The sequence below is a fragment of the Bos taurus genome, chromosome 23 (assembly GCF_002263795.3).
Source record: "Bos taurus isolate L1 Dominette 01449 registration number 42190680 breed Hereford chromosome 23, ARS-UCD2.0, whole genome shotgun sequence".
Taxonomy (NCBI): Eukaryota; Metazoa; Chordata; class Mammalia; order Artiodactyla; family Bovidae; genus Bos; species Bos taurus.
The window spans coordinates 51,826,586-51,840,519 of NC_037350.1; the positions used below are offsets into that span (position 1 = coordinate 51,826,586).

At 51.9% G+C, this 13,934-nt stretch overlaps 1 long non-coding RNA gene across 1 annotated transcript; it reads left to right on the forward strand.

Moving 5' to 3' along the window:
- Positions 1 to 235: 235 nt before the first annotated feature.
- LOC104969959 (uncharacterized) lies at positions 236 to 13,226 on the forward strand. Its single transcript, XR_003032218.2, has 3 exons — positions 236 to 7,359; positions 11,394 to 11,435; positions 12,031 to 13,226. It is a non-coding gene; the product is annotated as an uncharacterized lncRNA (long non-coding RNA).
- The last annotated feature ends 708 nt before the right edge of the window (positions 13,227 to 13,934 follow it).

A 13,934-nucleotide genomic window follows, 5' to 3' on the forward strand; every position in this document is an offset into this window, starting at 1 on the left:
GACCACGGAGGTGGCACTTGCAGGAACTGGAGGGAAGCTAGACTCTCCTCGGAGGTCGCCAGGCACACACGCTGTGAAGACAGTCAGAGGGCAGGGGTCCTGTTCAGGGTTCGTGGACTCCAGGCTGGCAGCCCAGAATTTTCCAGAATTTTCTCTTGAGAGGGGCTCGTGCTTGACAGGAGCTCCTGAAACACTCCTCCTAAAGTGTGTGCCTTCCTCTCATCTCTTCGGTTAGACTGTGAGCTCCTGGAAGGAAGGGCAGGAGGACTTAGATGATGCACAGACAGCTCTGATGAAACCAGAGACAGAGAGCACAGAGGAGCCCCTGTCAGCCCGACAACGCCCAACGGAGAGCGGGCGTGTTTTGCTGCCTGCGAGGACACTCTGGGAACCAGGGCACATCTGATCCTGGGGGAAGCTCATGATCGAGGTGGCATGTTCTCCACAATGCTCATGAAGGGAGAGCTGGTCCCCCCACCCCGCCCCATCCTACTTTTCCTTGAGGGGGCTCTCTGCTCCCTGCTCCCCCCACAGGCAAGGGGCGGTTTGGCAGGCGCGAGAGGAGACAGAGGAAAGACGAGGGAAGCGGCGCAAGGAGAGGGGAGAGAGGAGAGGAGGGCCCGGGAAGGGGCCGCACAGGGAGGCCTCCAAACTCACGCTCCTGAAAGTTTCTACGAACAATCATCCACTCCTACCTTTTGAGAATTGGCCACTTCTCAGGAGAAGGCGATGGCACCCCACTCCAGTACTCTTGCCTGGAAAATCCCATGGACAGAGGAGCCTGGTAGGCTGCAGTCCATGGGGTCGCTAAGAGTCGGGCACGACTGGGCGACTTCACTTTCACTTTTCACTTTCATGCATTGGAGGAGGAAATGGCAACCCACTCCAGTGTTCTTGCTGGGAGAATCCCAGGGACGGGGGAGCCTGGTGGGCTGCGGTCTATGGGGTCGCACAGAGTCGGACACGACTAACGCGACTTAGCGGCAGCAGCAGCAGTTCATTTATCCATGGCAGCTGTGAGAAGCCCCTGGTCAGGCAGAGTGTCAGCACTGTGGATACTGAGCTGTTACATCCCAACCTCAGAACCCAGTGGATTTGCTTCTTGGTTGCTACGCCTCCTTAAATTTTATGGTCGCACCCAATGCCTGCTTGTACTTGCCTGCATTTTATTCCACCTTCCAGCTGGTGGCTTCACGTGGCGGCCTGAGGCTGACCCCTTAACTGTTATCTGCTCGTCTCTCTTGTGGGGTTTGGGAGAGTGGTTCACAGTGGCCTGGCCTTTGCTGCTCCTCACGAGGAGCCCCGCCTTTACAAAGGCTCAGATAAGTTTTGAAAGGTCAGAGGATGAAAATCATCTTGGTATTTGATGTGTATTTGCATATGCATTTAACTTACTTGGAGGAAGATAAAGAGGAGCTATTACCCAAGCAAATATAATAATTGTCCTAATTAGCGATGAGGCTGGAATCGGCGTTTGAGGAGACTCAGAGTCAACACGCCACACAAGTATTTGTATACGATGTAACTGTTGATGGCATCTACTTCGCTGCCTTAATTAACTGCATTTTAATTATCGCTCATGCTTGTTCCCTCTGGGCCTTCGTGTTTACAAACACAGATAGCAGCCCTTTATTGTGCTGAGGGACAGACACGACCAACAGCCATATGCCAGGCCCTGGATCCTAAGTCCGGTCCTCGGGTGTGAGCTGAGCGGGGCTTGGCAAACCTTTCCTCCAAAAGGCCAATGGCAGCCGCCTCAGGCTTCGCCCCACGCCCCAGGGGCAGCGTGGACAGCAGTGTGGTTGTGCACCTAGAAAGCTATGGAAACCAGCTGACCACCTGCGAGACGCTGGGAACGTTTTAGAAAACAGAAGTCAGTGGGGAGCACAGGGCGGGCAGCTGCTGGAGGCGCCACGTGGGGAGTCTGAGATCACGCGCGGCTGACACCTTCCGACGCCCAGAGGCTTTTGTTTTCTCGTCATGTTTGCAGGTCTTAGCTCAGCAGCCAGGGTGGCTGAGGAGGCGCGTTTCTGAAGATGGGGTCACCGGGCATGGCTGTGTTGCGGCTGCTCCCCTCTGCACTTTACAGAGGCTCTCGGGCTGGAAAGGCAAGACTAGGAGATGCCGCTGTGAAGGGGCGGCCACGCAGGCCACACACGTGCCATCTGGCCCAGAAGAGGCCTGGGGGGACCTTATCGCACACCATTAACTGAGGTCGCTGCTGGGAGGAACGATACAAGGAGGTCAGCAGTGTCATCACACACTCGATCAGCACCCGCGAGACGCATCTGTTGTTCCCAGATAAGCCTGATAGATGTGTGATCATAAGTTACGAATCATTATGCCCCGGAAATAATCCTCGTGGTGTGTCCCGAATTCCTTGAACCATTTTCCCCGGCCCACAATCCTCACAAGGGGCTCCTGTTTCACCTCCGGGGGCCCCAAGAAAGTGCAGGAGGAGCAGGCGGGGAGGGCTGAGGAGGCCGCCCAGGGACGGATTCTCTCACAGCAAAGACGTAAATGAGCTTCTCATTTAGAGTTTTCAGGTGTCGACATTCACACCATGGACGGCTTTTCCGTCTGCATGGATCAGCAGAGGTCTGGAGGGGCTCAGAGCCCACCCGCCCCCAAGCCCGGGCGCCAGCCCTCAGCTTACACCTGCTGTCTGCGTCTCCCCTAGCGTTCCAGGCTCTGCTGGATGCTCATTCACTGTCCAAACGGCCCCCGAAGTGGGCTTTGCAGGGTCGAGAGAGACAAGAATGTGGAGTGTGCTGAGGGGTGCCCGGGTGGCTGGGCCCCTGGAGTGAGGAGCAGGCTGGATCCTGTGGATCTCACATCCTGACCCTGAGCCGTTTTCCAGGTTCTCTTGCCATTTTCTGCACTGTTGACAGTCTTCCAAAGGGACGCTCGTTCCGTAAAACGAGGACCCGTCTGCTGCTCCAGGCTGTGCTGTGGTCCCCGGGGCCCGAGGGGCGGGAGGGAGCGTCTGGAAAGGCATCCAACCCTGGACCCAAAGCCCAGTGGGCCCTCCTCTCATCGGGGTTGGGCCTGATGCCCTCGAGGACGGCCTGCTGGGCCCTCAGAGAGGACTCAGCACACGGCACGCTTGCCAGAGGAGGACTCCCGCTCCAGGGCCTGGCGAGCTGGCCGTTTCGCACACGCGTGTCTACGGGAATTCCAGCCCCGTCCTCTGTGGACCAAGGGTTCCTGGTGGGAAAGACGAGGCTCCGTCTTCCCCAGGCGCTCACTCCTGTCGAGCCCCTGCTCCCGGAAGGCGGGGCTGCGGGTTTAAGGGACTGAGCTGCCGGTGGCCTGCGTTCCCATGTGGTCAGGGCCTGGGTCTGTGGCCGCTGCCAAGTGCGGTGCTTGTGGCCGGGGACGCGGCGGCCTGGCACAGAGCCTGCGACTCTTGTCCTCACTGATGGGTGAGTGTGCTGAGCTGGCGCCCACTAGGTGTGCACTATGCATGGGAATGCACACGCCCGGGTCCACACCACCGCTCACCCACCTCCCAGCCCTTGTGGGCAGCAGAAGCTCCAGGAAGGCTCTGGGGGTGGGAGAGCCTGGCCTCCGGGTGAGGGGGCAGAGCAGAGCCACGAGAGAGTGGTGCCTTTGCCAGATCTGAGGAGGCCTCCACCCGGTGTAGGAGAGAAGCTCTCCCCTTCTCCCCAGATGGCCTCGAGGGAAGATTGACTCAGAGGGAGCTCAGGGCAGGGGCTGAGTCACAGTCAAGAGAGTGTCTTGGTGCGTCTTGAATAGCCTCTGGGAACTTGGAGCAGAAGCCCCGAAGGCACTCTCCACACCCCTGCTTTCTGGTGGGGGTGCTGGCCACCCTGTCCTCAACGGGGGACACGTGTGACTCGGCCATCTAACAAGGCCGTGGCGGGAGGCTCCCAGGGCCCTGTGGGAGTGACCGGGTCCCAGGAACCCATGCGTGGGTGCCATGCGCCCTGGGGCGGCATCAGATCTGAGCAGGGAGTGTCCTCTGGGTGCTTTCCTTCAGATAATTTTGATATGAAAAGGAGCAGTTTATACAGTGGCCCTCGCTTACTCTGCTATATTTAGCTGTTTAAAAAAACCTTCCCTCTGATCTCTTTCATGGGAACGGTCCTCTGCCTGGCTCCTCTGTGACCCACTCTGGGTGTGACGACCCAGGCTGGTCCCGTGGATAAACAACAAACGTCCTGGAAGGTTAGTCGGCATCTCCGGTCAGGGAGGGTGATCGTACTCCATGCGGTGGGGAGGAAGGAGGAAGACAGCTGCTCTGAGTGACAAGGAGGGCAGAGAGAACGTCTCGTCGGATGGTTCTTCGCTTCCTGCCACCCTGGTCCTCTGAAGTGAGGCAGATCCGAGCAGGGGGGCGTGGGGGTGGCCGGGCCTCAGGGGCCTCTGCTCGGGGGTCCCTCCGTCCTCTCTGGCAGATATGGTGGACCATGAGGCCCCGCCTGGAACCTGCTCCAAAGTGATCATGTGTATTTGTTTTCATCTCATTTTAGAGTCATTTCTGCAGCTTTTTACAATTCGTGTGCTATAGTGATATGATCAAATATATGCTTATACGTAATTCATAAATAGGTAAGTATATGCCTTCAGGGTAGAGATATTCAAAGATTTTCCAGGAGGATGGGTAGAGAATTCAGAAGTTTGGCAGCCGCTGTGTCAGTGGACACACGTGGACAGCATGGCCCATGACACCATAAGTGCACTTGCCCCCAGGAGGCAGGAGACATGGGGCCTTGCAGACGGGTGGCTGCTGTTGGGACAGGGGGCGCCGGGGCTGCCAGCTCCCACACCAGGGACCTGGGCATCACCCCAGGCCACCCTCCCGGCCCAGGCTCTGCAGAGCTGTCCGCTGAAGCATCAGGGCCCCTCACAGAACAAGTCCCTCCCGACCTGGCCACTCTCAAGTGTGGCTTCCCTTCTTCCTCTAGGGAGGTTCACCGTTTTCCTGTAACAAACGTCTTTCCCTTTCTTTCTCCCAAAAATAGATTCATCAAAATAAAAATGCAAACAAACAAAACTAATTCATCACACAGAAAGAAAAAAGTGTGACCAAAGATAGGACTGATGTGTGTCCCGTGTCCACGAACAGGCTGCTTGGTTTGGGGTTTGGGTTTCACTTTGACGCTGGTGAAGGCTGGATGGAACCCGCTTGTGAACTGAGGCTGTACAAGTCTGGCTGGGGTTTCAACTGGGGTCACTTGAAATCTTCAGATCAGCTGAGAAGAACTGGCATCTGGACAGTGCTGCATCTCCCGAGGGACGAGGTGTGTCTCTCCACTAGCTTGGGAGTGAGTCCTCGCTGCAGAGCTGCACGGGTCTCACGCTCCCATGCTGGAGTTAGTCACATGTGATGCCACAGCAGATGGTGGTGTGTTTTCAGTTAAAATCCCCAGTTGTTCCTCATTCACTGCATGCAGTCATTTCCTTGTCTTCACGGAGGACGGGTTCCAGGGCCCCTGAGGGCGCCCAAATCCAAGGAGACTCAAGTTCCTCTATAAAATAACCTACACGCATTCTCCCATAAGCTTCAAGTCATCTCTAGATAGCTGCTGATACCGGATACAGAGTGCGTGTTATACAGATGCTGGTAAATGCAACGCTATATGTATGGTTCCCAGCACGCGGGAAATTCAAGTTTTGCTTTTTGGAAATTTTTGGAATGAAAAAAATATTTTTGACCTGTGGTTGAATCTGAGGATGCAGAACGCGTGGATACAAAGGGCTGACTGTGTAAAGAAATGCATTTGATTTTTCATATTGATTTTGTGCCCTGCACTCTTGACATTCTAACTTGTCAATTCTTGCATCATTTTATGTAGAGTCCATTAGATTTTCTGCATAGCTGATTATGTTGTCTGTAAATAGGACAGGTTTCGTTCTTCCTTCCTAACCTGGGTGGGTGCCTTTGATTTCCTTTTCTTGCCTGAATGGACTCTCAGCCACCTGGCACCACAGTGAGTAGAAGCAGTGAAAGCCATGACCTTGTCTTGTTCTTGATTTAGGAGCAAAGCCATCAGCATTTCACCCTCAGGTGCACCTTACAGAGCGAGGAAATCTCCCTCCTGTGTCCAGTGCACTGTGAAGCTGGATTTTGTCAAATACTCCTGTGTCCATTGAGATCATCAGGCAATTTTTTCAGTTTATTAATATGGTAAAATACGTTGATTGATGTGAATGTTAAACCAAGCTTGCATTCCTGGGTTAAGCCTCACTTAGTCTTCATGCATGTGTTATGTATAGTGCTTGATTTGCTGACATTTTGTTTAGAATGTTTGCATCTGTGTTCATATAGAAACACATACTCATTCTGTGGCCCAGAACGTAGTCTCAGTAAGTGTACTTGAAGGGACGAAGGTTCTGTCAGTGCCAGCTAAGTCAGGTTGGTTGATATTTTTGCTGATTTCCATCTATTTGTTTAGTCATTTCAGAGAAGACGTCTCTGGTGTCCCCAGCCCTGTGAGTCTCACCGTTTTTCGCTGCGTGTGTCTGGAACCCTGCAGCGAATGCCGCACCCACTCCTGAACCACTGCACAACGACCCCATGCTCTGGGAACATCCTTTGTTTTGAAACCTGTTTCTGTTTGATATTGAAGTCATCGTCACAGCTTCTCTTGACAGACGTTAGCATATCTGTTGCCATCCTTTCTCTTCTAACCATCAGGTGATACTTCCTAGGGATGCGAAGAAAATAGACTCTAAATGGCCAAAAATCTGCTTGTTTGGGATTTTTTTTAAATAACTGGATATGTAAAAAGTTGAGTTTGGTGTAAGCAGGCTTTTGAACTAATGGGTCTTATTGTGAAGAAATAGTACGGGGGTTGATCCACAGAGGCTGGCATTTGGATTGTTCATATAATCTGTCAATAATCAGAGAGTTAAATCAATTTGTCAAGAAGGAAAATTAATTCATTTAAAATTATCAGAAACTCTACAGACAGCATGAGTCATATCTAGAAATTGGTAGCTTGCTTTATTTTCAAATTTTAGAATCTAGGTTGACTGTATTTATACATCAAAAATCAGCTTGACCCTTATCAGTCTCATGAGGATTTTGTTCCTATTAGAAGCCACAGAGTTTAGAGCAAGCTGGAGTTGGGGTAGGAAACTCAGAAAACGGGAAAGAGGAATATGGCTCATTCACAATCCTCAGGATTCACCAGCCCAAACAGGAGCTGACAGTGTCTATTAAACTCTGCCGGCTTCTGTCTTTAGGAGACACCGTTCACCCTCCTCACAAGGCAGGTGGACACTGCAGATGCATCCCTGCCTGAGAGGAGCCCCGGGAAGGCAGACCAGTGTCCAGCACACAATGGGCGTGGTGAGACCCTGGCACAGGAGCAACAGGTTAGCAGCAAGGTAAGGGGTGTGAAATGAAAAGATGCTTGCTTCTTGGAAGAAAAGCTATGACCAACCTAGACAGTGTATTAAAAAGCAGGGACATCACTTTGCTGACAAAGGTCCGTCTAGTCAAAGCTGTGGTTTTTCCACTAGTCATGTATGGATGTGAGAGTCGGACCGTAAAGAGGCTGGGTGCTAAAGAATTAATGCTTTCAAACTGTGGTGTTGGAGAAGACTCTTGAGTCCCTTGGACTGCAAGATCAAACCAGTCAATCCTGAATATTGAAGGGAAATCAGTCCTGAATATTCATTGGAAGGACTGATGCTGAAGCTGAAGCTCCAATACTTTGGCCACCTGATGTGAAGAGCTGACTCATTGGAGAAAACCCTGAAGCTGGGAAAGATTGAGGCGGGAGGAGAGGGCAACAGAAGCGAGGTGTTTGGATGGCATCACTGACTCAGTGGACATGAGTTTGAGCAAACTCCAGGCAATAGCGACTGACAGGGAAGCCTGGTGTGCTGCCGTCTGTGGGGCTGCAAAGAGTCGGACATGACTGAGCAACTGAACGGCAACAACGAGGTGTGTATCTGAGCCATGGAAGTGACCAATCAAGTTCGGTCTTCAGGCTATGACCCTCTCTCTGGTATTACAATGTTGGTGTCTCAGCATGTTGGGTTTTATAGCTCAACTCGATGGATTGTAGCTGGTTAGTGCTTTGGCAAACATCTTTCCTGACTCTAGACAGCCCTTTCTAGAACTGATGTCTTCAAGTCTGGGAACGAGCTACGTCCCTGGCCACAGGACGTCTGGCATCCCTCAGCATCGCCCCCTCACATGGCCTCCTCTACCAGCTATTTCTGTTGCTTCATAGGATGGAACTGAAATATCAATAGCGCACTTGACTCATTAAAGCTATCTGAAGTTCACCACAGCCCCACAAGATAAAACTGCTAAAATTTCCAGCCTGGGATTATTTGCTGCGGATTGCTCTCCTGTGTTACAAATTTCTGAGTTTACACAGGGCGAGTGACACCAGGATTTAAAATAGACCAGCCAGGCATCCCTGGAATTCTTGAAGCCACAATGGGTAACATCTCTCAGAGGGATTTTTGCAATTCTCTTGATCTTACAAAGCAGGAGGCTATTTTAGAACATTCCATCCACTGTATATAAAGCAAGCCGCATTATTTAAGATAATCAGAACTTCTGTCCAGCTCAGCCCGGCTCTAGCGACTCTGTGTTTACCTCGCAGAAGTGCCCTCGGAGCCTCTGCCCAGACACCCACTTGTACACGTCTGCACAGACCCGCTCAGGCCCACCGTGAGGCACATTCCCCCGTGGACGTGGCAGCCGCTGTCTCCCTTCAGTGCATGCATGTGGGTTAAAACACATTAATCATTTTTCCAAATCCTTTAAGAATGTGTGTGATGATTTCAGTAACCTAGATTTCAAAGCAGGTGGGCACTCTGCCAACAGGAGCCCGGGGTGGGATTCTGGCATTGCTTCTTGATCGTTACGTGCCATTAAGGAAGAGTGGTTGAAACAAGCAGGGAGAGGCCAGTTATGCCGCAGAGAGGTGTGTGTGTGTTTAATGTCCTGTTTTTACAGCAATTTAAGGTTTTGGGCCAAGTCATAAATATTTCTAATTTTAGCGGAGATCCTTCCCCCCGTCACTGTGCGTGTCTTGGTCTGGTTCCTGTAGTCCCTTGGGTGACAGCCCAGGGAGAGGGCGGCCCCACCACCCCGTGTGTGCCTGGTCACCAACAGGGCCGAGGCTGCTCGCAGCTGATCCAGGTGCCTGTCAGTGCTAATGGACTCATCGCTGTTAATAAGTCAGACGGCTGACTTGCGAGACTTTGGCAGGGGCAGTGATGCTAGGAAGGATCACGTGTCCAGGTTGCCTGCAGAAACAGACCCACTGCCAACGCCAGCCAGGGAGCAGCCGGAGCCACTGAGTCACCTCCAGCCTTCACGCAGGCCTGGGCGAACGCCCCTCTCTGCAGAACATAGCACGCCGTCCAGATGCCCCCATGTAGCGAGGCTCGTGGTGCAGAGACCCAGCGAGAGCGGGAGACTGCCATCCATGGGCTCTTACGGAGCCTGCTCGGGGAGGAGGGGACGGCGTGGGTGGCAGATGCTGTGGATCACTGTCGTTGTGGACGGCCCCCGGAGTCTGGGCCACAGTCCACCTCCAGGCGCTGGTCTGAGCTGAAGGGCTGATTCCGGTCTGCCGGGAGGGACTGAGAACGGAGCCTCCTGTTCGGAGAAGTGTCTGGAAGCTGCCTTTGGTTCTGTTTGCTTAGTGCCTGGCCTGGCTTCTTCCAAGGAACACCGTGCGGAGCACTCACACGACTGTGCAATTGCAGTCTCTGGTGACCGGGGCATGCCCTGGTCCTGGTCGGCTGATCCAGGGGGCACGTGCTCCCAGCAGAGCAAGGAGGGCAGGCTGGAGACAACACAGATCACCCCCTCCTGTCACGTCAGGGCCATGGAGAGACAGGCCACAAACGTGCAACGGTCCCACTCCAGCTGCTGCGAAACGCAGGCCTTCCTCTGGAAGGAGGATCGGCCAAAGTCTCAGGTTCATTCTGTGACCTTGAGGGATAAACTGAAAACTAAGAGAGCGAGCGATGGCTTTGATACCGTCTAAAACCCCTATTTCCTTTGAACCTGTGTTTAACTTCAGTTGCATTTCAAATTCAACTGTTTATTTTAGAGCTAAAAAATTTTATACATTATATTAAAATAATTTAGGAATAGCTAAATCCTAAAAGGAGGAAAGTATTCTGATCATATTCTATCAAAACAAGGATGAGGATGTAAAAGAAAGTTTCCAGGACAATTTCAAGGTCATCAGAAGCAAAAAGGCATTTCAGCAGTCACAGGGCGGTCTGTTCTAATGAACACAAAGCAAGAGAGAGCGTTGATAAGATTCGAGTAGAGATGTTCTATATACTGTCTATCACTCTACACTCTGTGGACTCTTTTTAAAATATTTATTTATTCATTTGGCTGCACTGGGTCTTAGTTGTAGCATGTGGGATCTAGTTCCCTGACTGGGCCCCCTGCATTAGGAGTGTGATGTCTTAGCCACTGGAACACCAAAGAAGTCCCTGAACTTCTTGAATATGTGCATTTATGTCTTTCATCAAATTTGGAAACTTTTTTGGCAAACATTCTGTGCCATCCCCGCTCTGTCTTTTCCCTCTAGGCTCTAATTACACTGTGTGTGTGTGAGTCACTTTAGTCATGTCCAACTCTCTGCAACCCCATGGACTGTAACCTGCTAGGCTCCTCTGTCCATGGAATTTCCCAAACGAGAATACTGGAGTGGGTTGCCATTCCCTTCTTCAGGGGACCTTCCCAACTCAGAGATTGAACCCAGGTCTCCCACATTGCAGGCAGATCCCTTACCATCTGAGCCACCAGGGAAGCCCCCTAATTACGCTAACTGCGTGTATTTCGGTTCCTCTGAGACCTTGCTTGCTTTCCCCATCTTTTTGTTCTCTGTTCTTCACATTCGTTGATTTCTATAGGTCAGTGTTCACATTCACTGCACCTGCTGTCGTCTCCACTCTCCTGTTATGCTTGCCTAGTACGTTTTTCTTTTTTGATATTCTATTTTTTAACTCCAGAATGTCTATTTGATTTTTAACAAATGTCTGTTTCTCTAATGAGCTTTCCTAGTGATTTCCTGTATGTCCTAGAGCAAAACGTAAGAGTTTTTACCTGCTAATTGCAGCAGCTGGGTTATACGGGTCTGCCTCCTGTGAAACTCTTGAGTTTCTCCAAATACCTGATTTTCTAATCCTTTTTTAGAAATTGTGGTTGATTTGCTGTAAGGACTCTGAACTGCAGTGTGTTCCTCTTGAGACTGGTGGGTTTTCATTTGAGCACAGGGTTGGTCTGATGAAACCCCAGACGCAGTCCCCCAGAGCACTTCCCTTCCCCAGGCAGGGCTCCTCCACGCCTCAGCTGCCTTTGGTTTCTCTCCAGTGCCTTCAGGTAGTGGTTTTTACAGTTGACAAGAGTTTTTCCTTTCTTTTCTCAGGAGTTTCCTAAAGGATTTGGTGAGAGTACAATAATACTCAAGGTGAGTAAAGATGCCATTGGCTGTTGGGCTCAAAGAATTCTGGGTAAATGCTGCAAAGAGGAAAAGTTAGAAACACTCAAAGGCCTCCACTGACATTTCCTTCCTCCCATCCAAGTGTAACCAGGCCCGACCCTGCTTAGCTTCCGAGATGAGACGAGACTGGGCGCGTTCAGGGAGGTGTGGCCGTAGGCTGTTCCTTCCTGTGTGCTGCCTGCAGTGGAGCCGGCAGCAGCCGCTTGAATGAAGGGCTCTGTGTGCTCCTGTCAAGTGGGACTCAGGCGTGGGCGGGGGCGGTGCTCAAGGCGACGGTGTTTGAGGAGGGAAGAAACCTGGGTTCCCATCAGGGGACATCGCAGGTTGCTACAGGAGTGGATGAAGGGACAGGAACAGGTTTGCCTGCTCTTGAAGGAAACAGAAGTATGCTTCTCACACACTCTCAGCTGGGATCAGAGTTGTGTGTACACACACACTGGAAGCTGGGGTCTGAGGGGGTGTATGTATACATTCTGCAAGCTGGGATCTGCGGGGGTGTATGTGCACACACTGGAAGCTGGGATCTGTGGGGATATATGTAAACATATTCTCTGCTTCATAGCAGAGACCAACACAACAGTGCGAAGCAACTACACTCCAATGAAAGCATCATAATGAGCCGATGCCCAGGTTGGATGGCAAACGCCTGCCTGGTGCCAGGGAGCTGCTTCCCTCCCAAACCTGCTGACCGCGGACACTCACGCCCTTCAGGGATCAGCTTCCTCACTCACAGATACAGCTGGACCGTCTGAATTTCTCCGTGGAAGATCAAAGGGGCACTTGTATTCTGAAAAAGAAGAAACTGATTTAAACAGACAAGGATATTCACATTTAATAGAAGTCAGCTCCCCTCATACTGCTCACCTTCAGTTCAGTTCAGTCGCTCAGTCATGCCTGACTCTGCGACCCCATGGACTGCAGCACGCCAGGCCTCCCTGTCCATCACCAACTCCCAGAAGTTACTCAGACTCATGTCCATTGAGTCGGTGATGCCATCCAACCATCTCATCCTCTGTCATCCCCTTCTCCTCCTGCCTTCAATCTTTCCCAGCATCAGGGTCTTTTCAATGAGTCAGTTCTTTGCATCAGGTACCCAAAGTACTGGAGTTTCAGCTTCAGCATCAGTCCTTCCAATGAATATTCAGGACTGATTTCCTTTAGGATGGACTGCTTGGATCTCCTTGCTATCCAAGCGACTCTCAAGGGTCTTCTCCAACACCACGGTTCAAAAGCCTCAATTCTTTGGTGCTCAGCTTTCTTTATAGTCCATCTCTCACATCCATACATGACTACTGGAAAAACCATAGCTTTGACTAATGGACCTTTGTTGAAAAAATAATGTCTCTGCTTTTTAAAAAGCTGTCTAAGTTGGTCATGACTTTTCTTCCAAGCATCAAGTGTCTTTTAATTTCATGCCTGCAGTCACCATCTGCAGTGATTTTGGAGCCCAAGGAAATATAGTCTATCACTGTTTCCACCGTTTCTCTATTTGCCATGATGTGATGGGACCAGTTAATCCCTACCTTTAATGTTTAAACCTGAGGGGTGACTGTCTAACTGGAAAAGCAGGTGTATATTCGGGGTTCAGGTGGGCCTCCTCGGTGGGGAGAGTGCCATGTAGATGGAGACACACACCCACAAACCCAACCCTGAGTCCAAGCCCAGGGTCTACACTGAGCACCAACAGCCTTAGGAGGAGAGTTAAGTCCCCTGTAAAATTTAAATTTAAACTGCCCTAAAATGTTGGTGTGTTATCATCCTGGCCCAGGGCTGCAGCGTCCTGCACATACGGCTGCTCCATAAGTACCCCCAGATTTCTGGGGTGCTGGGTGCTGGCCCTGCTGGTCAGAGCTGGGAACGCCCTGTCCTGGTTTGCGTTGCTCCAGGGCATCCTTGGTGACAGGACCTGTCCCATGAGCCAGGGAGCAGTTGGTTGTTGAAACCTGTCATCCTGATACCAGATGACCTGGGGGTCAGGGGAGTGGCCAGGATGGGGAGGGAGCAGACGGGGCTGCAGGGAGGCAGGTGGGATCCAGCTGAGCAGGTACAGGAGGCCCTTTGGAGATGCCACTCAAGGGGGTCTGCAGTCCCGATCCCCCTTCTGAGAACAGTGCTGCCTGGGGAGGGTAATGCCACTCAAGGGGGTCTGCAGTCCTGATCCCACTTCTGAGAACAGTCCTGCCTGGGGAGGGTAATGCCACTCAAGGGGGTCTGCAGTCCCGATCCCCCTTCTGAGAACAGTGCTGCCTGGGGAGGGTAATGCCACTCAAGGGGGTCTGCAGTCCCGATCCCCCTTCTGAGAACAGTGCTGCCCGGGGAGGGTAATGCCACTCAAGGGGGTCTGCAGTCCCGATCCCCCTTCTGAGAACAGTGCTGCCCGGGGAGGGTAATGCCACTCAAGGGGGTCTGCAGTCCCGATCCCCTTCTGAGAACAGTGCTGCCGGGGAGGGTATGCCACTCAAGGGG